We start from the raw sequence: 26,182 nt of genomic DNA, 5'->3' as shown, positions 1-26,182 counted from the left end.
TGAATGGGTGAGTGACTGCTGCCTCTCAGCGCTGAGCCAATCAGGGGCAGGTCTGACTCACATCCATTCATGAATTCATGAATGGGTGTGAGTGAGGCATGCCTCTGATTGGCTCAGCGCTGAGCCAATCAGGGGGCAGGTCTGACTCACACCCCCTTCACACCCACTGCAGGACGGCCGCACGGAGCTCCGGCTGCCGGGAGAAGGTGAGTATACAATTTTTTTTTATTTTTACACATTTTAGGATGAATTGCAGGTAAGGGCTTATATATTTAAGCCCTTACCGACAATTCATCCCGGGCTCGCCCGCAGCGCATTGCTTTCAATGAAGATGGCTGTATTGCCGTCTCCATTGAATGCAATGCGCTGGACAGCTCCGGCCCGTTTCTAATGAAACGCGGCTAGGAGCAGATTTTCGGGCGATTTGCGGGCGACTTGCGCGCACCGGTCACGCGATTTGCGGATGCGCATCCGTCATGCGATGCGCGAAAAAACGCCCGTCTGACTAAGGCCTTAGAAAGCCATTGGCTCTAACAGGCGCGTGTTTTGTGCGCATGTAAGTTAGCTATGCAAATTCCAACATGTGAACGAGCTCTAAGGTAGTAAGCTCAATTAATAATATTAGCCCCAAAAATAAATAAATTTAACATCTAGAATTTCTTTTTTTTATATGACAGAATCCCTTTAAGTAATTCATGCCCTCCTATAGAACAAAGCAAAAACCTAAATAGTGAACAAAGCAAAAACCTAAATAATAATCAAAATCAAAAATCCTGCCTCTGTCAACTGCTGTGCCATTATGTACCTGCCACCTGTGTGCCTAACCCACGACCTGCTAGATATGTAGCACAGGGCAGCATTTCCCAACTCCAGTCCTCAGGGACCCCCAACAGGTCATGTTTTCAGGATTTCCTCAGTGTTGCACAGGTGATGTAATTATCATCAGTGCCTCAGATGTTACCACAGGTGTTCTTACTATAGGATATCCTGAAAACATGACCTGTTGGGGGTCCATGAGGACTGGAGTTGGGAAACATCAGCATAGTGTAATATTATTAATACTGGTTATCTTATTAGCAGATCTACTGTGACAAACTACAAAGGTGAAGACATCCCAGCAGCTGTAACTAATTGTAACCCAGACAGTGAATATCCTATAGAGGAAAGAGGAAGAGACGCTTCTGACCACCACAGCGAGTGCCAAAATCATCACACGGAGGACCCACGGATCTGCCTCATTCTGCAGCCGGATCATTCAGGCAGTCATTTTCGTTTTGGACTTAGAAAGTTAATTTCCATCACTAAAGAAATGATGATATCATCAGAACAAGCTTTATCTCACAGCCGTCTCTTTCCCCACATCAACAATTGCAGCTGGATATTACATCCTCACAAGAGTTTGGAAGTCACATGAAAATCCAGGGTTATACATCAAGTGCGCTGTCCGTAAATGTGGCGACTGCGGCACGCTGAGACGGTACTGAGGAATCTCCCAGCTTCAGTTTTTTGTTTTAAAAAGACAATTATATTAAACTACTTTATTCCACGTCTAGAAGCAAATCCTGCAGTCAGATACAGGGAATATTCATAGAGTGTAACAGTAAGCGGCACACAGCAGGCACTACATACCTGTACATGGTCAGTAAGCCTAAGGCGGCATTCACACGGGGCAGAATAAACCACACCAATTACCAGATTTAAAAAATCATGTGCGGTATGCCAAACTGTGCAGCATAAAAAAAAAAACTAAGAAAAGGCAAAAACACACTCCTCCACCATCCATCCCCACATTATTAGCAGTCGGGTGCCCCTACCCAAGCCGAACAGCTGCTAGTAGCCCCTTCCCCATCACTAGTGGTCTGAATAATCAGTGATGGGGAAGCACATCCTTTTTAACCCCTTAGTGACTGAGCTTTTTTGCTTTTTTTCCCATTTTCGTTTTTTCTTCCTCCCTTTTAAAAAATCGTAACTCCTTTATTTATCCATCGACGTCGCTGTATAAGGACTTGTTTTTTGCGGGACAAGTTGTAGTTTTCAATGGTGCCATTTACTGTACCATATAATGTACTGAAAAACTTTAAAAAAATTCTAAGTGGAGAGAAATGGAAAAAAAAACGACATTCCGCCATCTTTCGTTGGGTCCTGTTTCTACGGTGCACAAACTGCAACAAAATGACCCGATAACTTTATTCTAAGGGTCAGTACGATTACTACGATACCGAACTTATATCGTTTTTTCTTGATGTAGTACTTGTATTTTTTAAATTATTTTTTGTGTCCATTTTCTGCGTACAATAACTTTTTTAGTTTTCCACCGACGTAGTTGTGCGAGAGCCCATTTTGTGCGGTACGTCCTGTCGTTTCCATTGGTACCATTTTTGCTAACAATTGACTTTTTGATCGCTTTTCATTTTATTTTTTCTTGGAGATAGGGTGACCAAAAAAGTGCATTTCTGGCGTTCTTTATTTTGTTTTCGGACTACGTTCACCGTGTGAGGTAAATAATGCATTAATTTGATAGATCGGACTTCTACGGATGCAGCGATACCAAACACGTATTTTTGGTTTAATATTTTGATTTTTTTATTGCAAATATGGCAAAAGGTTTTTTTTTTTACGTTATTACTTTTTTTTTTTAATAATTAGTAAAACTTTTTTCTTATTATTTTTATACTTTCCTTTAGTCCTCCTAGAGGACTACAACCAGTGATGCTTTGATCGCTCCTGCAGTATGACGTAATGCTATAGCATTGCGTCACACTGTTTTTTGACAGGCAAGTCTATCAAGCCACCCCAAGGGGATGGCTTGATGGGCAGTCTCCCAAGGCAGCCCTGGGGCCTTTTAGAAGGCCCCCGACTGCCATGACACCTGCACGGCTCCCCCGATCTCACCGGTGGATTTAAATGCCGCTGCCAGAATTGACAGCGGCATTTAAAGGGTTAATAGCCGCGATCAGCCGTACGGCCGATTGTGGCTATTGCCCGCGGGTGTTAGCTGTAATAAACAACTGACGACTGCACTGTATGGAGAGAGATAGCGGCGCTATCTCCCTCCATACACGTCCTGCAACGGCAGGACGTAAAATCACTGTTGGGCCGTCACTAAGAGGTTAAAGAGAAACATACGACATTAGGTTAATTAGCCCCACTTCTCTATTTTATAGAAACCAGCATGAATAGATGCGTTTCGGGACTTTGGCTTCCCTTTTTCAGTATTAGCGAGGGATATACTATACCCAAACATATGACATTAAAAGGATGGAGGGTGGAGTTATACAAGTACGAATAGGAGGGTACAATGTTATGTAAAATAAGGAAAAAAGTATGAATCAAAGATTTAAAAAAAGTAAATCAGCATATGAATCGCTTCGATAAGCAAATACATAAACTGCATAAAAACAGGTTAAATAACATTCACTATTTGAGAAAGGGGTGGAATGCCCCTTGTACAGACTCTTGTACAAATCAACATGATGCATGACCCGTAGTTACTTAAAAACAGAGTGTAGCTGGCTGAAATAACGTAATTGATAAAATCTTTTATCCGCTAAATAATATTAAAAACTATCTTAAAAATTAACTAGAAACCCATAGATTAGATAAAATCAAACGAAAGGCTAAAAAAGCACTATAACCAGGTTTTGAGGAATGTTAAAATAGTCAAAAATGAAAAACATTTTAGTATCCTCTAGGGATGAGCGAGTATACTCGCTAAGGCACTACTCGCTCGAGTAATGTGCCTTAGCCGAGTATCTCCCTGCTCGTCCCTAAAGATTCGGGGGCCACCGCAGCTGACAGGTGAGTTGCAGCGGGGAGCAGGGGAGAGCAGGCGGGAGAAAGGGAGAGAGAGATCTAGCCTCGTGTGGTGCAGAGTGTAAGCTCTCGCCTATGACCTGAAGGTTGCAAGTTCGATCCCCGCATGAGTCAGGTAGCCGGCTCAAGGTTGACTCAGCCTTCCATTCTTCCGAGGTCGGTAAAATGAGAACCCAGCTTGGTGGGGGGTAATAAGTAATAATTACCTGAAAGCGCTGCGGAATAAGTTGGCGCTATACAAATACCAAGATTTATTTATCTCCCCTCCGTTCCTCCCCGCTCTCCCCTGCAGCTTCCCGACGGCCCACGAATCTTTAGGGACGAGTGGGGAGATACTCGGCTAAGGCACATTACTCGAGCGAGTAGTGCCTTAGTGAGTATACTCGCTCATCCCTAGTATCCTCCATTAGGTAAAATGAAGATATTCTAGACCTTTATAATCAGGAGTGCATTGTCCTCTGACTAGAGATGAGCGAGTAGTGCCTTAGCCGAGTATCCTCCCGCTCGTCTCTAAAGATTCGGGGTCCGGCGGGGAGGAAAAGAGCGGAGCTCTCTCTCCCTCACCCCCCTCCCCCCATGCTCATCGCCGCAACTCACCTGTCACCCGTGCCGGCACACGAATCTTTACAGATGAGCGGGGGGATAGTCGGCTAAGGCACTACTCGCTCGAGTAGTTAGCCTTAGCAAGTATGCTCACTCATCTCTACCTCTGATACACAAAAAGGACGTTATTAGTATACTCGCTAAGGCACTACTCGCTCGAGTAATGTGCCTTAGCCGAGTATCTCCCTGCTCGTCCCGAAAGATTCGGGGGCCGCCGCAGCTGACAGGTGAGTTGCGGCGGGGAGCAGGGGAGAGAGGGAGAGAGAGATCTCCCCTCCGTTCCTCCCTGCTCTCCCCCGCAGCTCCCCGCCCCGCGGCGGCACCCGAATCTTTAGGGACGAGCAGGAAGATACTCGGCTAAGGCACATTACTCGAGCGAGTAGTGCCTTAGCGAGTATACTCGCTCATCCCTAGACGTTATCCCTGAAATATAAGGAGCTGCAAGACCTGCTCACATGTACGGACCGTGGACAGGATACAAATTTCCAACACACAGCAGGACTATAAGATCCCTGGGACATTCACATGTTCCATGTCCAATGTTGTGTACCAGATCCGATGCAGTAAATGTCCTGTTGGCGGGGGGGGGGGGCTTTATGTTGGAGAAACAGGACAGAAACTGAAAGCGAGGATGAGGTCTTATCGACACACAATTTAAAGAGAGAAAGACAGAATTATCTGTGGTGGAACATTTTTCTAGTCATGGACACCACATAGAACACATGAAAGTCACCATATTAAAAGGCAATTTTTCAAATCACAAAGCCATAGAATAATTTGGGAGTACACATTTATTATTATTCAATGTGTGACTGGGAAGTATGAGAAATCTAAAGCACAGATAACGCTCTGGCCTAGTGACCCCCTAACACTAAGGCTGCATGCACACACCTGGGTCAGAATCCCGCAGCATAATCTGGCCCTGCCAGCAGCAATGTCTGCACGTACCCGCTTTTATTTTCTTCTTTCTGTACTGCGGATGGTCCGCACGGCTCGCCGTTGGACGTGCGCAATACAGATTTTTTTTCAACTCCTGCTTTTCCCACGGAATCCGCGGCTCGTCCACAATGCGGAATCCACAGGAGCATACTGTGATTTTTCATCCGCAAGCAGAAACACTTTGCATGCAGAATCAATTTTGCATTGCATGATATGCGTGGTATTTGCTATGGAATTCGGAAGCGGTCACCCGCAATTCAAATTCGCCTGTGTGCATTCACCCTTATTCAGAGACCATAAAACTTTCACATCTTTATTAGTTGACTATTTAAGTATTTCTCCACTCATCCTGTCCTGGTATTTTTCTTATTTGCAAATTAATTACATCCATGTCCATTGTCATATGCATTTGGGTGTGTATATATATATGCATGCCTCTTTGGATCTATTTTATTATGCCCGAGGAAGAACCGTGAGAGGTCCAAAAGCTCGGTATAACATCATGTATTTTTGTTAGCCAATAAAAGGTATCATATCTATAGGATTACTTAGTTTCTTTTGCTGGGAACAATCACATTTTCCAAATAGTCCAGATATTAATACAATGGATATAATAAAAGGTAACAGTCAGGTGCCCTATTCCCCATCCCAACAGTGAAAGGAGCCGCAGCCAGCATGACTTACTCACATTGCAGTAGACAGGTATGGGAGGAGAGGAGAGCAGTAGAGAACCAGCATTAAGCATGCTGATGTGCCCCCATCTAGTGTGGTGCATGTCCTCAGGAGGCTGGGCTTCTACCGGACATGCCTAACACAAAGCACACTGGGCACTGCTGAACGTGGAGGAATAGGGAGTCCTCCGCGCTGCTCTGCGGCATGGCTAATCATATATGGCAATAAGGCTGAAAATTCTTGTGTCCATATGCAAAATCTTGGGTCACTATTACCAATTAATATAAAAGATGGCCAAACCATTGTACTGAGCATTTATACCTCGTGTCACCCTTGTTTCTTCATAGATTGCAAGCTCTTGTGAGCAGGACCCTCACTGCTAAGTGAATTATTGATTAGTCTGTATTGCTCTGTAGTTTTCGATTTCTGAATTGTAAAGTGGTACATGATATGTTGGCGCTAGGTAAATATTATTATGGACGACAAGGGTGCGCTGGACCTCCAGAAGGCAATTCAGTTTCAAGGCAGGAGGATCGGTTCAAAGCAACTTTATTAGAAGAGCAATGCATTTTGGCATCGCAATGATGCTTTCATTTGGCCACATTTAAAAAAGAGTGAACAGAGGATAAATACATTTGCAACTGGCACCAAAGCAACGGGGCAGTCTTCAACGTTATTACTCCCACCTTCTAGCATACCAGTTTGTGTGGATAGTGGATACACATAATGTACTAATTTAGGAATGAAATAGATACATGTATTGATAAAGGCAACATGATAGAAGTGAAATAATGAATCAGACCTTATTACCATTAATAAGCAAAAACATGTCCACCTAAAATCATCTATAACTAGATAGATACCCCAGGGCATCTAATGAAAAAATATGCAAAAAAGAAACAAATGATACACAAATCAAATAAAAAGATTAGATAGATTAAATGAAATTAAATAATAAAAATTGTATAATGGATATAAAGGGGGAAAGTTAAAGGGGTTGTCCCACGCCGAAACCTAAACTTTTTTTTTTAAAACAGACCCCCACATTGTGCACAGTAAAAACGAATCCATTTGTTATTTAAAAAAAAAAATTCGCTTACCTGGATCCCGGTTCTGCAGCTTTGAAGATTCTTCTTTCAAAGATGGCGCCGCTGGTCTTCTCCCACGATGCACCGCGGGTCTTCTCCCATGGTGCACCTGGATGTTCTTCTCCAGTCTTGCGTTCCACTGCCGATTACAGCCACCTCATTGGCTGATCGGCACCACGTGACGGAGGCGGGGCTACGATGACGCGGAGAAGAGGGAGGAGCCAGGACGCAGCTCGTGAGCCCGGACACATCCAGTGGAGGATTTCACTCTACGCAAGCGCGACTGTTCGTGCGACCAGAGAAGAGGCTTCATCGTCGCCATGGAGACAGGGACGCCAGCGCCGGAGGGGGTAAGTGTATAACTTCTGTATGGCTCATATTTAATGCACGATGTATATTACAAAGTGCATTAATATGGCCATACAGAAGTGTATAACCCCACTTGCTGTCACGGGACAACCCCTTTAAAGTAGAATTACTTACAGGTTGATAAATATAAGGGCTTTTACCCATTAGCGTTTTTTTTTTAACGCTGCGATGTCGCTGCAATTTTTTCAATTGGACTTTCTAATGTTAAAATCGCATCGCACAAAAATAAAAAACCGCAAGTTTGTGCTTCTGTGATTTTTGTGCAATGCAATTTTAACATTAGAAAGTCCCATTGATACTTGCATTTAAAAAAATGTAGCGATATCGCAGCATTAAAAAAAAGCAAGTGGGTAAAAGCCCTAATGGTAAACCATTCAGTAGTTGCCGACTCCCTGTGGATCATCTCTCGCCATTTTCGTCTATCAAGTACAGCTTCTCTTAACTGGCAAGTAGCCATGCCAGTGTCTGCCATGATTGTGTCTAACCAGCGAGTTCTCTGACGACCTCCTTTTCGTGAACTATTGACAAATCGCAGTATCATTTCCTTCTCCAGGCCATTTGCTCGTATGATGTGTCCAAAATAAGATAGCTTTTCTTTTACAAACGTCGCCTCTAAGGACATTTTTGGCTTGATGCGATCTAGTACTTCCTTATTATTGATTCTCGCTGTCCATGGGATCTGAAGCGTTCTTCTCCAGCACTATCATTCAAAAGCGTCTAACTTCCCTCTGTCATCCTTTGTAAGTGTCCGGCTTTCACAAGCATAAGTTGCAAGCGGAAAAATAATTGCGTTTACTGGAGAGCGCCTTGATAAATACACTCCATATGAAATTCTCTCTTATTAGAGAAATCATGTCATCATAAAGCGGAAATCAGGTACAGAAATGAATTAAATGAATCAATTAAATTCTGAATGAACGCATTAAAGAAATATGTATATTATTTTATAAGGCGGGAGAAGATTATTAACCACAGAATTAATGGCCATGAACACGTGATAATTAGAGATGAGCGAGCATACTCGCTAAGGGCAATTGCTCGATCGAGCATTGCCCTTTGCGAGTACCTGCCCGCTCGGGAGCAAAGATTCAGCTGCCGGCGAGGGGCGGGGAGCAGCAGGGGAGAGCGGGGAGATCTCTCCCCCCCCCCCCCCCCCCGCTCCCCCTGCTCATGGCCGCAACTCACCTGTCACCCGCGCCGGCAGCCGAACCTTTTCTTCCGAGCAATGCCCTAGCGAGTATGCTCGCTCATCTCTAGTGATAATGATTTGATTTAATAAAATAACAGGAAATGAATCCAAAAATGTAAAAAAAAATGAGAAAAGAAATATATAGTGAAGAACACAAATGCATCTCTGTGAGACAAATAGCTGAAGGTGAACTGTTATATATTATAATTTATACATTGAATATCCATAACTGGTGATGTACGGTACTGAAAAATAGATTAAGTAGGCGAACAGAAAATTTCATAACTGATAAAATGCGGTAAAAGAAATAAGTGCCGCTCGTATTAGGTTAATAAAGCTTCATTGTGATAAAACAGAGCGCTTAGAGCTACAAGTAAGAATGTTTGTGTATACATGAAAAGATGGAGTAAAAAACAGATGGAAGAGGGAGGGGGGGGGTGGGGGGGGGGTATATAAAATCAAACACTGGTTTCTATACTTCCATTCCGCCATTTAGAAATAAAGTCCATAGCTTTTATATATCCAGAAAGACCTTTTGTTGCAGTTTTTGAAACCTTTTGGGGCAGAGTGATGGAATCTGCTACATAGAAGAAATTCTTATTTTATTCTAGTCTGAATTATGTAGGATTGTGACGAGTCTGGATACACTACGGAGCATACATTTATTAGAAATATTGATCTGTCATTGCTTGCTCAAGCGGTATCAAACTGGTTGGACTGTTTGTCCTACGTGCTGAAGGTTATTTGGATACTAGGAAACACATTATATATATATTTTACACATTCAGATCTGCAGTTAAGGAATGACTTAATAGTAAACTGCTCCCAGGTAACCAGCGAGCACAAACTATTTGTCTGATGGGTGATACTGTGACAATGTAAACAGATTCTTCCCACATCTACATGTGCCGGTTAGCGAGGGAGGCATAATTATATTGTTAGTGGCCATGGCTTTACGAAGCCGACTTGGTGCCAATACATTTTACAAGGTGATGGATCTCCGAAACGTGACAAGTTTTCCGCCCCACCTCCACGTTTTTTTCCTTCCTTCCACTTCTTTCCCCCTCTACCCTCCTCGTTTTTAACCACACAAAAAAAACCACTTACTTTTGCTCTACAACCCATGTTTTATTAAAATGAAGCTTTACTAACCCAATACAGGCAAAGCTCAATTCTTTTAACGCTCTTTATTAAATTTTATACGTTAGCCTATTTAATCCGTTTTTAGTACCCCACATTACCAGTTATGGATACTCAGCTTCTAAATTATAATATACAAAGAAGTAGTGGGAATCGAATGAAACTCGTAGGCTGTCAAAGTTGGTGTCCCAGATGGTTCTATAAATGTTCTATTGGTGATATATCCAGTGACCAGGCAGCCATGGAAGTGTGACAATGTTGTGGGGACATTCCTGTGACCCCCTTTTATGTGCGGCCGAGCATTATCCTGCTGGAAACGCCTGTTGGAAGCCGCCATGAGAGGAACACATGTGGCTGCAAGATGTCCTGAGCATATCACTGCAAGGTGACCGACCGACTGTTGTATGCGATGGCCCCCAGACCATCACACCAGCAGGGGGCAGTGTGGCGCTCCACAGCAATGGCGGATTGAGGCGCCCCCACCCGAGATCACCAGACATGAACACCACTCATCAGTGCCCAAACTAAACCTGGAGTGGTCGCTGAAGACAACACAGTTGCACTCTGTAGTGTCCAGTTTAGTTGTTCACGACACCACTGCAAACAGAGGCAACGGTGGATGGGTGTACAAGGTAATGGGTGCTGCGAGACAAAATGTCCTTCAGCCAAGCATCTGGATATGGTTCCGATAGACACCAGGGCCTGTAACGATGGTACCACCTATCTCTGGATGGTGGACAACAAAACAGTTGGAGCATTGCAGCACAACGATATCTAAAAGTTAGCCATCAGGTCTCCCTTATGGAAACCTCAATTAAGATTCTACATAGAACGTACTTAGTTCCACAAAGGGTACACAGCCCATTTCCATTAACATCCCCACTAAGTTTTCGTGGTTGCCAAGAAACGGGGGGCATATTTCACACCTGGTGGTCTTGCCCAGTAATGGACAGGCCATGGACACAGGTCAACTGCCTACTAAACCACATGTTCGTAGGTCCAATACCAAAGTCTCCTTCGGTCTTCCTATTAGGAGATTGCCCACCACATTTAGGTTTAAAGTCCATAAACTGATACAGTATATTTGTATGGCCACAAAAATCCACATTGCGTCCAGATGGAAATCCACAAGTCTTTCTTTCCCAGAAGTCAATAGGAAATCTTTAATTATTCCGTAGGAAAGAATTTATGCAATAAAAACAGATTCTCTGGCCAATTTCATGAAGGTTTGGCAATTCTGGATTGATTACCTGGAAGCCCCGGAGCTATGCTATAATAACTCAACCACCTAACCTGCCCACCATTAAGTAGCTATGAATCCCAACTACGGAGAACAAATATGGATTCTTGACAACCCCGTTATGTGTTCTTTGTTATTTCCCTCCCTCTTACTCATTTTGGTATTGGAATGAAATCTTATATAAACTTAAGTTTATAGTTTTCAAACTTGCAATATTTAGCCCCCTGCATGGGGAATTAAGACTTTTTAAGTGCCATTTAATTCTGCGAAAATATTCGTTAAAACCTTGTTGAAACTAAAACAGTTGGAGCAGCTCAAGCTTATCGGATGATCAGGCAATATTCTCTACTGGCATGCTGTCAAGGGCGTCTTGAGCCTGGTTGCCTTGTGCGTGCTCTCACACATCCACTTGTCCCAACCAATCTTAACAGTCTAGTCAGAATAGCCCAGGTGGCAGGAAATTTGTCAATATGTCCATTCGACTTGTCACATTGCAATAATGCTCCTCTTTCAAACCCTGTTAACTGGGCGAAAGTTCTTCATTTGCGTCATAGCGGAGTATAGTGGTCAACAAGTGGAAAAAGTGGTTCAATATACAAAAGTAGCCTCTGAGAGCCTTTGTATATGGGTAATTCCATGTCAACTGTCCTAATTTGGGAGACGGTCCCTGCTCGACCACCTTCAAACTGTATGAAGTTCTGCAAAGTTTCAGCTTGGTGTATAGCATGGTAGAGACACTAGGCTTCCACCATGGACCAACGTAAGGAACACGTCTTGTGCGAACTTCACACTATTTTAACAGAATTTTTTCCCCTTAAGTGGAAAGACCCAAACATGAAACTCAAGGAACAGATAGATTAAAACCTGCTCTTTCTAATGACCCAAAGCAAAATAAAATTGGGTGTCCTTTTTGAGTTAGAGGTGTTTAAAAAATGGTTTGGTTGACAATTATACTACTCACTGTCCAAATTCCAGCTTATTTAACCTATTTGCTAAGTTATAGGTTCTTAAACTTGTGGACAATTTTGTTGCGCCCACTTTGGGCCTTATTAGCTACCAAACCAAAGCTTAGGGAGCCCTGCCTGTAAAATATTCTAATTCTACCCCAAAAGTTGACCAAGTGTACCATGTTTCAGTGAGTTAGCTTGCTTGGATCAAGAACAGTAGCAACACAAACATGGATATTCTTTCCAAAGGACTTCTGCAAGGGAAGAGTGACTTTTATGCAAATGTCTCTAATGCCTCAACTAAGCTACACACCAAGCTGAAACTTTGCAGAACTTTATACAGATAGCGTATGAAGATTCTGTAAACTTTTCAGCAAAATTGAAGGTGGTCGATAAGGAACCATTATGCCACTTGACATGGAATGACCCATAGGCCAAGGTTGGAACAACTTTTAGGGCCTCAGTTGGCAAGACCGTCCATCTAATCACACTACAACTGTAATGCTGAATTTTGCAGCAAAACTCTTTCTAGGTGCATTTTTTTTTTACAATGAGTGTATATAACAGCTCACCTTCAGCTATTCTTCTCCCATATTTCGTAGAGATGCATTTGCATTCTTCACTATATATTTCTAATATATTTTTAGTTTTATTTTATTTAACTAAATCATTATCACCTGTTCATCATTTATTCCATATTTTCATTCTACTAGAATGAATGTTTTTCCTCTTTATAAGATATGTGATGCGATTATCCGTTCAGTTGCATCCGACCTTCGGTCACTCCATTCAATGTCTCCACGCATGTCTTTCACGGCTTCTTTCAATTCTGTGATTGACATGTTCGTGGTGGCCTTGACTGTATTTAGCCATCTTGTTCTTTGTTGTCCTGATCCTCTCTTTACACTGACTTTGCCAAGCATCAGTAGTGTTTCCAGTGAGTTCGCGCGCATCACGTGTCCAAAAAAATGAAGCCACTGTTTTTGCCCTCTAGTAATATTTTCGGTTTTGTTGCAATGCTAATGTCTTGCTTTTCCAGATCTTTTCCATTCCGTGAATTGCATTCCTACCAAGTGTAATCAGTCTCTTGATCTCAGGTCCAGATTGCCCATTGCAATTGATTTTGCATCGAAGAAAGATGAAATCTTGGACCGACTTCTTCGTTGTTAATTTTTATGTTCACTGTACCGTTGTCTACTGCGGTCATGACTTTCGTTTTCTTGCTGTTGAGATACAGTCCCATGGGTCGCTTTCCTTTTGCACTTGTTGGTTAAGGTATCCCAGGCCCCTTTCACTTTCTGCAAGCAGGGTGGTGTCATCTGCATATCGAAGGTTGTTGACACTTCTGCCACCAATTTTGACTCTGATTTCTGAGTCGTCCAGATTGCATTGCCTCATGACCGTTTCTGTGTACCGATTGAGAAGGACTGATAATAGAATGCTGCCTTGCCGTACGCCCTTCTTGATTCCGAACCAATCCAGTATTCCATAAGCTGTTCTGACTGTTGCTTCTTGGTTGTAGTAAAGCGGCCTTATAAGCTGTTCAATATGTTCTGCGACGCCCATTTGCTTCAGACACTTCCAAAGCTTGTCATGTTCAACACAATCAAAAGCTTAGCTGTAGTTGATGAAACACATGTACACGTCCTTCTGAGGCTCCCGGGTCTTCTCCACGATCCAGCGCAGTTTCGCGATTTGGTCTCTGGTGCCACGTCCTTTGCAGAAGCCAGCTTGAACGTCTGGCAGTTCTCGTTCAACAATTGTCGTGATACCTTTTTGTATGATCTTTAAAATAATTTTTTCTTGCGTGAGGTATGAGGGCGAAGGTGCGGTAATTGGAACATTCTTGAGCATCACCTTTTTTTGGAAGTGTGACGAAGACAGATCTTGTCCAGTCTTTGGGCCACGATTTGGAGCTCCAGATCTTTTGACATAGGTCGGTTAGGATTTTTATAAAAATATACATATTTCTTATTTTACTCAATGTATTAATTTAGAATTAATGGATTCACTTAACTAATTTCTGTACCCAATTAACGCTATATGGCTTAGACGATTTTTCTATTTAATAAAAGGATCATTTGATTCGGAGTATAATTTATCAACCTAATTGATTCAACTTTAATCTTTAAAGAAACGTTTTCCCTCCATACAATTTATTGAGCTTAAAATTAATGATTTAACCTCCCAATTCAACTTGTGTATTCATTTCATATTTCTTTTTTGCATATATTCAAGGGAGATATGCTGTGGTGTATATCTAGAAAAAGATAACTGTATGCATTCTTTGCTTATTGACTAAGAACAATAAGGCCTGATTCACTGTTTCAATTGTATCACGTTCCTATGTCTTCATCAATACGTCTATCTATCTCATCCATAAATTACTACACTATGCACTTCATACACAAACTGGTACGCTAGAAGGCGGAAGACGTCTCACACTGCCCCGTAGCTTTGGTGCCAGTTACAAATTCATTTATTCTCTATTCACCCTTTTGTATATGTGGCCAGAAGAAGCATCATTCCGATGCCGAAATGTGTTGCTCTTCTAATAAAATGACTTTGAACCTATCCTCCTGCCCTGAAACTACATTGCCTGCCCGATATCCCGCATACCCTTATCCTCCACTCTTCACTTATTTCTGCACATTGTTTCAGAGGGTACATCCACACGGAGAGTAAGTGATGTAGGTTTGGCAGCACCTTTAAGAAATCTCATAAACGATGAAAGAATCTGTCTGCAGTGTAAATTGATTTGAGATGTGGTTTATAAATCTGAATCTTATCCATTTACATTGGGCATTTTCCTTGCGGATTTTACCTCTTCAAATATGGGGGGAAATCAACTGCAAATCAGAATGTAACATGCAGATTTTGGGTGGATTCAGACGACCGTATATCGGCTGGGTTTTCACGCCGAGTCAATATACGTCGTCCTCATCTGCAGAGGGGGGAGGATGGAAGAGCCAGGAGCAGGAACTGAGCTCCCGCCCCCACTCTGCCTCCTCTCCGCCCCTCCGCACTATTTGCAATGAAGGGGGGGGGGGCACCTTCTGAGAATTAGCCCCGCTCCCGCACCGCCTCTCCTCATTGCAAATAGTGCAGAAGGGCAGAGAGGAGGCATAGAGGGGGCAGGAGCTCAGAGCACTGCTCCCGGCTCTTACAGCCTCCTCCCCCTGCAGAGAGAGACGACGTATATCGGCCAGCGTGCTAACCCAGCCGATATACGTTCGTCTGAATCCAGCCTTTACCAGCTGATTTTCCACAAAGTGTATTCATAGCCTTACAAAACACGCTTTATGCAGAGCATACTTCCACATCACCCGCCCAGGAGCGCTACATCTGTAACATACTGCACTATAAAATACTACATTATTTATCCAGCATGGTAACTTCCATTAAAAAATAAAAAACACTAAAAGACAAAAATGCTAAAAAAAACAGGCATTTTTGTTTTTAGTGTTTTATATTTTTTTTATTGGATTTTACCATGCTAAATGCTAAAACAGCCATTATCCATTCATCGCGCTTCTCCAAAACAGGAATAAAAAGTAATAAAGTCAAATAGACTTCTAAATGGTACCAATAAAAATTACCAATAAGCCATCTTGCAGAAAACAAGCCCTCATGCAGCTCTGTCAATGGAAAAATAAGAATGCTTGTCTTGGAATGTGGCGTCGAAAAAAAGGTTGTTTGTTATATTATGCAAAAGTAGTAAAACATGACTTTATAAATTAGGTATTGTTGTAACCGTAATGACCCGTAAACATAATATATATACACCACTTGGGAAACGTCATAAAAATAAATCCCAAAGAGGAAGGATAAAGTTATTTTTTTTCCATTGCCCACAGCAAGGAAATGTATAAAAGTTATTGAATACAAAATATGTACCAAAACCGGTTCCTAAAAAAGTAGAACTTTTTCCACAAAACACAAGGTGCCACAGTGCTACAACCCACGGAAGGCCAGTGGGTTGCCATTGCAACAAGACGCCAGTCATGACTTGTGATCACTATGATAGGTGATAATACACTGTAGTACAGAAGTACTGCAGTGTATCATCTCACCAATGATAAGATTGCAGGTTCACATACCCAAATGGGGGTGGGGGGGATTGGGGGGACATAAAGTGTAAAGAAAAAAAAATTAAAATAAAATAGAAGAAAACCTTTTTTGCACACTTTTCCCTTTGTTTATATAATAAAAACAAATGAATTTTAAAAATATGCTTGTTTGGTATTATCACATCAGTAAAACAAAATTGAACCTGCTTCGTCACAGGAACGGTCATGGTGGACTGGATGGAGGCGGAGCGGGTCGGGGATCGTTCCGCCCGCCTCCAATCACAGTAAACAGGCGGTCGCTCATAGATGAGCTGCCTGTTTACACGGGCCGACGCGGCATTCACTTTAGATGCCTGCAGAAACTGAATGACGGATGAGAAGCAAATGAACTCTTATTCGTCATTCAGTCGGAGCGTGCCTTTACAATGAACGGTAAGCCTTCAGATTCTTGCTGGATCACAAAAATCCAAAGGATTTACTGGCCCGTGTACAAGACCCTCAAGGGGTTAATTAGAGGCAATACGGGGTGACAATAAGATCGGGTTCACACGGTCGTAAGCGCATTTCTGCAATGCGATTACACCATTCGTTTGCTCGTCCAAAAAAAGCGCTTATGTCCGCGCGTTTCACACTGTGTATTTATCTGCATAAATGCACCCAAAAGCACGATGATTTTGTGCGCACACGTGTCGCGAACAAGATTTCTGTGTATGTCGAGCGTATCCTATTAATTCCAATGGGGGCTGAGCAAATGCATACAAAATAGAACGTCTCGCGTATTTTTGCACACAACGAACGATCACAAGAAAAGAAATGCGCGCGTGCGAATGAACCCCATTGAACTCTACGGGTTCTATTCACAGCGCAGTACGTGCGCAAATTCTACGCTCTTAACACGCAGCACAAATACGGCCGTGTGAAGGAGCCCTCAAGTTTGGGGGCTTTCCACCACCTCCTTGATGCGGATGCCAAGTTTCTTCCCCCATACTTTCCATCAGTCCTCTCCACCTGTTGCAGAACCACAACTCCCAGCGTGCCGGCACTGCCAGCTGCAGCCACATTTGGGAGACCTCTGCTGACATGGCAGAAGTAGAGGACTCCTCAGTCCAGCCGTCCATTACATGCGCCTCTATTGTGCGGGAGCCCCGCGTTACCTCTGACGCCCCTCCGTAGCTGGATGTCACGGCGGAGCGGTACAAGGGCTGTTCCCGTTATTTCCCCTCGTTACCGGGAGGCTCTTCTCATCGCCGGACGGTCCTCGCAGCCTCCCACGTCCTCTCAGCTCCCGCGGCTCAGCGCTGGCGGAGGTGTCAGGTCACGTGACGTGTCTGACTGAGGGGAGAGAACTTTACCTCACAGCCTCAGAGCCGCCATGACCCGCTCAGTCCTGTTGTCCTGCTTCACTCAGGGCAAATCACTGTTCATCGTCCACTTCATACAACTACCAAATAATTATGACCCTATAGCACTACATGGCAGCCATGACTGCCCACCGTCCACAGAGCCCCGGACAATCCGTAAAAATAGGGCACTTTGTGGGGTAGAGTACTCCCCAGTTTACGTACCGTCCGTGGGCCGGACGGCGTCACATCAAATAAAAGTCTTAAAATCAAAATAATTCAGGACAATACGTATGACGACGTGTTAAATATGTCACTGGGAATAGAAGGACCAATGCACCTTGCGGTCTGACCTCCGTATGAGGTTGTAGGGTGACGCAATGGTGCCGCCATCTTGGGGTACTAAAATCACCATGCTAAAAAAGAACGTCGCTCTGGACTCCGGCGTGCCATCGCGTCATGTGAGGAGTTGTTAGATTTACTTCAGTGAGTTCTATAAGTATGTGGCGGGGGAAAAAAGAGAAATGGTGAAAATGTGAGAAAACTGCGGCGTGAAGAAGTGCAGAAAATGTATTTCACAAAATGGCGTAATGAAAGGATAGAGCGGCTCGTGAAAATGACAAAAAGTCTAAAATTACTAATGCCAAACGTCAGATAAGGCGGCCGAGCGTCACGTCTTCATCTCTCTGCTTTGGAGATGCCGCTGGTGAGGGAAATGATGGCCATCACTCTGAGGGTTTCGTCACACTCGTGATCGCGATATCACTGCGTTTTTTTAACGCGAATGTCAATAGAACTTTCTAATGTTAAAAACACATCGCACAAAAATCTCAAGTTTGTGCTTTGCGATTTTTTTAGGCAATGCATCTTTAACTCCTGAAAATCCTGTTGACATTCGCCTGAAAAAAAAAATGCAGCGATATCGCGATCACAAGTGTGACGGCCCCCTGAGACCACGAAGAAGATGAGTGAAAACATGATAGCCGATATACAAGAGCCCATCATACTAGTTGGAGATTTTTAATAGCGATTAGAAATGAGCGAGTATACTCGCTAAAGGCAATTGCTCGGGCGAGCATTGCCTTTAGCGAGTACCTGCCCGCTCGAGACTGCAGGTTCGGGTGCCGGCGCGGGGCAGCGGTGAGTAGCGGCTGTCAGCAGGAGGGAGCGGGGGGGAGAGAGGGAGAGAGAGATCTCCCCTCCGTTCCGCCCCGCTCTCCCCCGCAGCTCCGTGCCCGCTGCCGGCACCCGAACCTGCAGTCTCGAGCGGGGGAGATACTCGCTAAAGGCAATGCTCGCTCGAGCAATTGCCTTTAGCGAGTATACTCGCTCATCTATAATAGCGATGCCAAAACTGAATTTACACACTTCAGACTGGATTCCCACAAGACGGAAACCCGTGGAAATCTTGCGGACTGTCCGCAGCATGACCGCGCAGAAATTCCGCAAGATTTCCGCACAGGAAAGGCTGCTTTAAAACCTGCGCTACTTGGCCTGGATTTGAAGCAGCTTTTCTACCTGCATTGCACTGCGGAAATCTCATCTCACAGAGAGAAGAGAGCCCCCAGCAGAAATGGTGATGCAACTGACATGTCACAGATTTGAGTTCCGCGCAGCATGTCGTTTTCCGTGCAGCTTGTCCGCAGCAGATTGTTGGTAGTGTGAGAATGAGATTTTTAAAAAGCTCGTTCACTTTGCTGCTTAGTCTCAGGTTTGAAAATGGCTGCGGAATTTCCTTGCGGAAAGCCCACATGGAGATTCCGTGGCAATTCCGCCCGGTGTGAACCCAGCCTTAAGCTCCCTGCACACGACATAACGGGATTCTGGCTCTGGCAGCAGCAGCATCCCCGCTTACCTGCTCTGTCGACGACTTTTCTGTACTGCGGGTGGACCCAGCGGCTCACCACCACACATGCGCAGTACAGATTTTTTTTTTTGCGCAACCTGTTCGCATTGTTCATTGTGGGTGGGTCGGATGGTTTGCATTGACTTCAATGTAAGCTGTCCGTGCAAAGCCTGCATGAAATAGAGCACGCTACGATTTTTTCTCTGCAAGAGGAAATCGCAATGGATTTCCGCTCGTGTGTAGGAAGTAGTGGATCTCCATAGGAAGTAATGCTCGGTATTTGCTGCACATTAGCGGTGCGGAGCAAATATCCGCCCATATGCAGGAAGCCTTAAGTTTCATGAAAAAACATTTTAGTCTAGAACTATTCATCGAGTCTCCCACGACTCTGGTTGGTGCAAACATAGATTTAACTTTCACCCGTAATATTGAGATTAACCTCTTGGGGATCATTCATATGCGTATTAAGCGAGCAATATATGTGCACATAATATGCGGTGAATTGAGTTAAATAAAGTACATGGATTTTCATTGATCCATCATTCATTGATTCAATTTTTTACCACAATTGGCAAAAAAAAGGTTCAGGTTGGCAACTGCTGCCAGCGCATATAGAATCACACAAAGTGGTTGTGAGCCAACTTCCCTGAAGCCCTGAATGGCAATTCTAATATGGCAGCGGTATCAAACTTATCAAAGGGCCGTTAATAAGGGCTCATTCACACAGGCGTATTTACACTCTGTATCATGTGTACGTTTTAACAGACATAATACAAACATCTTTAACCCCATTCATTTGCATTGCAGTATGGAGACATACATTTTTCATGGGTGTGATAAAAATCATGTTCTATTTTGGTCCGTATCCTGGACTAAAATAATCCAATAAAACAATGGGATTGCATAAATACACAGTAAATATGCACCATACATACATATTCACTGCGTTTTCTGCATGAAGGCAGTAAAAATCTTTGGGGCTTTCTAGCTTTTTTTTGCTCACATGGCAAACACAGTGAATACGTGTGCAAAAACAAAATGCAACAAGGTCCAAATCACAGTGAACGTGCAATGTTTTGGTGCATGAAACACTGCGTATTTCACAGATCAAAACTGCATCCGCTCGTGTGAGATGTAACTACTCCCTAAGGGCTCTTGCACACTTGCGTTTTTCTTGTGCGTTTTTTTCACGCGATATCGCTGCGTTTTTTTCACACGATTATTAATGGGACTTTCTAATGTTAAAAGCGCATCGCAAGTTGGTGCTTTGCAATTTTTGTGTGATGCGTTTTTAACATTAGAAAGTCCCTGACAATCGCGTGAAAAAAATGCGCAAGAAAAACGCAAGTGTGCAGGAGCCCTGACATGGCTATGGCGCACTATGCACTACAATTGGATTTCTCCTCTTCTTCCTATATAATACAGTGAAGCATCCAAGGAGCGGGCCTACAGCCCAGGAGATAGCGGGGGTAAACTGCGGCCTTGTCACGGGGCTCTACCATCTCCTTCCCTGGGGGTAGCATGGGATCCGACCAAGTTACTGCTGGGGGAATTTCACAGGAAAACCTTGTCGCAGTTTATCGTAAGTCCTTGTCACTTGTGACGCCACCGTTCCATCCTCTGCGGTAAATCCAGAAGTTGGAAATAAATAGTCCACACACAGTGAGGACTTTCTGAACAAAACCAGGAGCGGTCGGTAGAGCTTATTTACTCCAATAAAAGGTTACAGTCCAAAGCTTTACACAAGCCAGTCGGACACCGGTGGAGACACAATAGTAGTGTGACAGGGAGGATTCACAGGATGACAGACGATTCCACTGTCCCAGTTCTGTGGGGTTCTGCTCCTGACCTCTCTCTCTCTCTACCAGTCAACACTCACATTTGGTAGTAGCACTCAGCGCTGCATGGCGGCTTCTCTCACTCTCAGGCCTCCACATTAATAGCAAGAAGGCCTAGGTGAATAGGGCCCAGGGCACACATCAGGCCACTGCTCAGGCTCTTCCATCCTTGGACGAGGCGCAGTTTTTCCTACTCACTAAAAGGCTCTCACTTCTACAGACTCCAACTAAGGCTTCTTCTTTTCCACGAGCTCATATCGGCTGTCCGTTTTCACGGCCGCCCGATATGAGCTGTGATCTGATGCATTGGATTCCAATGTATTAGATCACATGGACGTATTTGCCAGACGTAAAAATGCCCGGCCGGCCAATATAGCGTTTTTACGTCGAGCCCAAAACATAGTTCTGGAACTATGTTTGGGCCGGAATATGTCGGGCCGCTGCATGGGCTCCTATGGGAGCCCATGGCAGCGGCCGTACGTGGGAGTGAGTTTAGCAGCGTGGCTGCTAAACTACCTCCCTCTGTTCTCCTCCCCTTCCCCATGCAGGCTTACCTCTCCTCCCCACTCGGTCTCTGCAATGGGAGGGGTGGGGCGGAGCTAATTGCCGATCCGCCCCCGCTTCTTCCCATTGATGGCTATGGACAAGGAGTGGGATGTGGGCAGAGCTAAGCGCCTGCCCTCTCCCTGTCCATAGCCATCAATGGGAGGAGGCGGAGCGGACCGGTGCTTAGCTCCGCCCCCGCCCAGCCCCCTCCTATTGCACAGACCGAGCGGGGAGGAAGAAAGGGTAAGCCTGCAATGGGGAGGGAGGGGAAATGGGAGATGGCCTGGTGAGGTCGGCGCATTTGCGTCGGCCTCACCAGGCCATATGAATGGGCACACAAACACTTGATTTGGGCGCCCGTTCACCAGTTTTTTTGCCCCCAACATAGCGTATATTGGCCGGCCGTGAAAACGGCCGTTCGCTTTGCGCTCATGCGAAAGAAGCCTAACTTGCAGGCTTTTTCTCCAGACTGCCTTTTGCTAGAAGCCTCTTGCTAACTCTCTGACTTAGCATCCTTGCATACACATATATGAAACATGAACACGTGACACACAACAAGATATATTTTCAAGACATAACCTAGACATTAACCCATTCAGTGCTGCAGAGATGCAATACACATCACAAATGCACACACATTGAAGACACTGACAATACAAATGCACAAAACAAACACATTCATACTTATGGAGGGGCCCCGTTAACTCTGTGGCACTACAACAGAGCTTCCTACATTGGAGGATGTCTAGAGTGACTGGATAGGGGGTCAGAGCTGGGCCAGGCTGCTGAACAGAGCGGTATGGAGGTGCAAGCCGGAGCTCAGAATCCAAGGTGGCACCCACTCCCTGTGGCATATTAGCCTTTTACTCCCCACTTCTACACGAGCCAATCACCGTGAATCAGGCAACTCAAATAACCAATCACCGTGAATCAGGCGACCCAAATAACCAATCACCAGGAATGAATAAATCCAAACAACCAATCAGTTTCCGAATGGTGTGCATTTGGGGCGTAATATAAATATATGCCTCCCTGTGCTTGCGTGGTCCCCTTCCAAGTGCTGACTGTATCCTCGAGGAAAAGTGGAGAGCAGGTCCCTCTGCATCCGGACCTCCTAGGCCACATAAAATGATTTGGCTGGCTGAATTCAGCCCGCGGGCATTGAGTTTTACACATGTGCTAAGGTGTTTTTACACATACCTAAGTATTTTGCACGATCCTGCAGAAAAATACACATTAATGTCAGACGCGCAGGTTTTAAAATGGTTTCATTCTGCCAGCAATTCTTTGTCAAAATCCGTATTTAGACATGCAGATTTTGACAGCAGAATATTCCACAGCATCCAGTTTGTGTGAAAGTACCCTTAGGCCTCATGTCCACTAGCTAAATGGAATTGCGCTAAATGGATTCCGCAGCGGATTTCAGCCACGGAATCCGCAGCGGATTTTGCCCATAGGGAATCATTGGCCATCCGCGGGTCCATTAAATTGATTTTTGCCCCCGCGGATGGCATTTTAAAAGAATTGCGTTTTTCATGCGTGGGAGAAAAAACGCGGCATGCTTCATTCTGCCGCGGATTCCACGTGGATCGGCAACATTGCTATCACATTGATAGCAATGTGTGCAGATATCTGCATGCAAAAAAAATACCATTTAAAAGCAAACCCGCCGCGGGAATCCGCCGCAGAAATCCACGTCAGATTCTGCGCGGATTGTATTTTTCAAGTGGACATGAGGCCTTAAGGCATGTTCACACAGAGATTTCCTCCGCACGGAAAATCTGTGTCATTTATAGCAGCTGATGGGGATGAGATTTTCAATATCTCGTCCACACACTGCAAAAAAAAATCCCCACAAGACCCGTGCAGAATTGAAATTTGCTGCATGTAGATTCTATGCTGCGGAATCTACCTCTTCTCACTGAAAAACCACATCAAAATCTGCATCAAATGGTGCAGGTTTTGATGCAGACTTTCAGCTACATATCTGCTGCAGAATGCCCACTTTGGACATTCCACAGCAAATCCATATGCACTTAGGCCAGATTCACACAAACATATTAGTGCAGCAAAAAATTGCCCAACGTCCATACAGTGACTGCTAACGGCTTCCAAGATACTCCATGAATGCTCTCTTCTGCTGGCTTAGCCTTTGCAACATATGTACCATGGAATTCCACTGTATAGGCATGTTACAGGTGAGGCGGTTTGGTGGTAGCCCAAACTGTCACCACACCACCGTCCAAAAAGAGGCAGCTGGATGTAAAACGCTGAAGGTGCGAGCACAGTTTCCTGGCCTTTTGCAGCAGTGTGTTTACCTGGGTAATTGCTTAGGAAGCGTTGGACTACCAGGTTCATCACATGGGTCAGGCAAAGTACATCTGTCAGATAGTGGAGGCGAAGGGCTGCCAGCAGGCTGGACCCGTTGTCACACATGACCTTAACTGGCTTCAGCTTGTGCAAGGCCAGCCACGTGTCAGCAGAGCCATCAACATCTCTTTGGTGCTGTCGCTGCTCTCCCCTAGACAGATGAGTTTTAGCAAAGCATGGAGGCATTTCCTGTGTGCAACGTATGGAGGCTGGATTTTGTCACATACGGATATCTGTGTCAAGGTGGCAGGTGTTGAAAAGTGGTAGGAAGAGATGGAGCAGGAATAGGAGGGTACAGAAACGGATTTTTGTCCCACAGGTCTTGGGGTACAATGAAACTAAGGTCACCCCGTTTCAGCTTCATGCCCCTCCTCAAGGACATTGACCCAGTATGCTGTTAAGGATATGTAATGCCCCTGGCCATGTTTGCTGAATCACATGTCTATGTACAGGTGGACCCACCAACTGACAGGATTCCGCAATGCCATGGGCACTTTCTCGCCCACATGGCAGTGCAGGGAAGGGACGGCTTTTTGGGCAAATAAAGGATAGCTGGGCATCTGGTACTGTTGATTAGCATGCAGCATCACAATGCACAATGCAAAAGGTGTTTGTGTCCTCTAACCTGAAGGGCAGTGTTTCCATCGCTGGTAGCTGTGCAATGCTTGCATTCAGGCTCTATGCTCTGGGGTGGCTTGGGTGGTCCTTTTTTATGTTCCTATAAATGGGGGATGGAGGGCTGTCTGCTGACCTGGGACATAATGGAACATGGGGTAGATGTCAATGTCAGTGAAGGTGGTGGTGATGGTGGTGGCTCCACTTCTGCTCTCCGTTTCCACTTCTGGCTCTGAAGCCTGCTGCCTCATCATCAGTGCCGGAGGAGAGGCCTGAACTAGCCCCTCAATGAGGTGGTGAATTCCGCACAAGAATTCGAAACCTGCACCAAATGGTGCGGTTTTGGAGGCAGGCATTCTACGGCTGATTTGCAATGGGGTGTCCGCTGCGGACATTCCGCTAGCAATTCCGCCTCGCGTGAACCCAGGCTTTTTGTGTCTTCCTCAGCCGACAACCAGGCTTATCACACATATTGCTCTAAGAACAGCCTACAAGAAAGCTCTTAGGCCTCCCTCACACAGGGCGTTTGCAGAAACGTAGCGTTTTTCAACGCTGCGTTACTGCAGATTCCGCGCCGTTTCAGCAGCTCGGCTGAAAACGCAGCCAAGAATGCTGAAAAGAAGAAGAAAAAGCAATATTCACCTAGCCGCTGCAGTCCGGGTCACGGCCGCTGGTCTCTGCCGCTGATCTGGGCTTCCTCGGCGCTCCCAAGTCTATTGCCAGAGGCCAGGTTTGAGAACCCCGCCTCCGGCAATAGAGTGCTATGATTGGTTGTCGGTGCTTGCTCGATGCCCAATCACAGCCCTTCATTGACTGTCTCAGCCAATCAGAGCTTGCCAGCGCTGATTGGCTGAGACAGTCAATGAAGGACTGTGATTGGGCATCAAGCGTGCCGACAACCAATCACAGCACTCTATTGCCGGAGGCGGGGTTCTCAAACCTGGCCTACGGCAATAGACTTGTGAATGCAGGGGAAGCCCGGATCAGCGGCAGAGACCAGCGGCTGTGACCCGGACTGCAGCGGCTAGGTTATTATTGCTTTCTTTTTTTCTACCTAGCCTAGCTGGGACTGATTTTCGGGGTAGGGCTTCTATTGCAAGCCCTCACGCCGAAAATCGGCGGGCGGTTAACGCTGCTAAAAACGCGGCACCAAGTGTTGCCGCGTTTTCAGCAGTGCCAAAGCCGCTGCCCATTCATTTCAATGGGTGATGCAGGGCTGAAAAGGCCCTAAAATAGAACATGCATCGCTGTCAAAGCGCAGTGATGGAAGGCGCTGCGTTTTCATTAAAATGAATGGGAGTCTTGTACTGCGTTTAGCGCTGGGCTGAAAAGGCAGCGTTAAATGCTGTACAAAACGTCCTGTGTGAGGGAGGCCTTACACCCACAACTGATAGTCCCTGATAAAGGAGACGACACTTCTTACAGCACCCTGCTCCCGCTGCCACAGCCTCATGGGAAGACTAATATCCACCAGCTCCAAAGTCAATCTGCTGTAGCCTTCTAGTCATGACCCAGCTCAACATGTAGACATCAGTGTTCTTATGTTCTCTCTCCTGT

At 45.0% G+C, this 26,182-nt stretch overlaps 1 protein-coding gene across 7 annotated transcripts in view; it reads right to left on the bottom strand.

The window, feature by feature from the left end:
* Window positions 1–26,182, bottom strand: part of PLCE1 (phospholipase C epsilon 1) — a 278,460-nt gene that overhangs the window by 235,348 nt on the left and 16,930 nt on the right. The window contains exon 1 of one of the 7 annotated variants that reach the window (XM_066600697.1): window positions 17,225–17,314. The exons of the other annotated variants lie outside the window; for them this stretch is intronic. The gene's annotated coding sequence lies outside the window, so the exon portion shown is untranslated. Of the gene's footprint in view, window positions 1–17,224; window positions 17,315–26,182 lie in introns of those variants that run through there. 7 annotated transcript variants of the gene reach the window in all.

The sequence above is a fragment of the Eleutherodactylus coqui genome, chromosome 4 (genome assembly GCF_035609145.1).
Source record: "Eleutherodactylus coqui strain aEleCoq1 chromosome 4, aEleCoq1.hap1, whole genome shotgun sequence".
In the NCBI taxonomy this organism is placed as follows: Eukaryota; Metazoa; Chordata; class Amphibia; order Anura; family Eleutherodactylidae; genus Eleutherodactylus; species Eleutherodactylus coqui.
The sequence above is the reverse complement of the archived record's forward strand: the minus strand, read 5'-3'. Positions and strand labels throughout refer to the sequence as shown.